A 274-nucleotide genomic window follows, 5' to 3' on the forward strand; every position below is an offset into this window, starting at 1 on the left:
AAATTAAAAATTTTTTGGTTTTCCCTAGTTTTTTAAAAATATCATAATCAATATGAAAAAAAAAAGAAATAAAACCCATCAATATTTAAAAAACAAAGTTCCCCAAATTCAAGGATAAAAAACCCTACTGAAACAAAAAACATGCTATTCCCTGATCTATAAGGGGAAAAAATTTAATACAAATCAAAAAATCCCAATTAAAAAAATTTTCCAAAACCTAAGGAATATTTTTTTTTTTAATTTATCAAAAAAACCCAAATTTTCTATTTTTTAG

This window comes from Penaeus monodon, chromosome 30 (assembly GCF_015228065.2).
Source record: "Penaeus monodon isolate SGIC_2016 chromosome 30, NSTDA_Pmon_1, whole genome shotgun sequence".
NCBI classification, from domain to species: Eukaryota; Metazoa; Arthropoda; class Malacostraca; order Decapoda; family Penaeidae; genus Penaeus; species Penaeus monodon.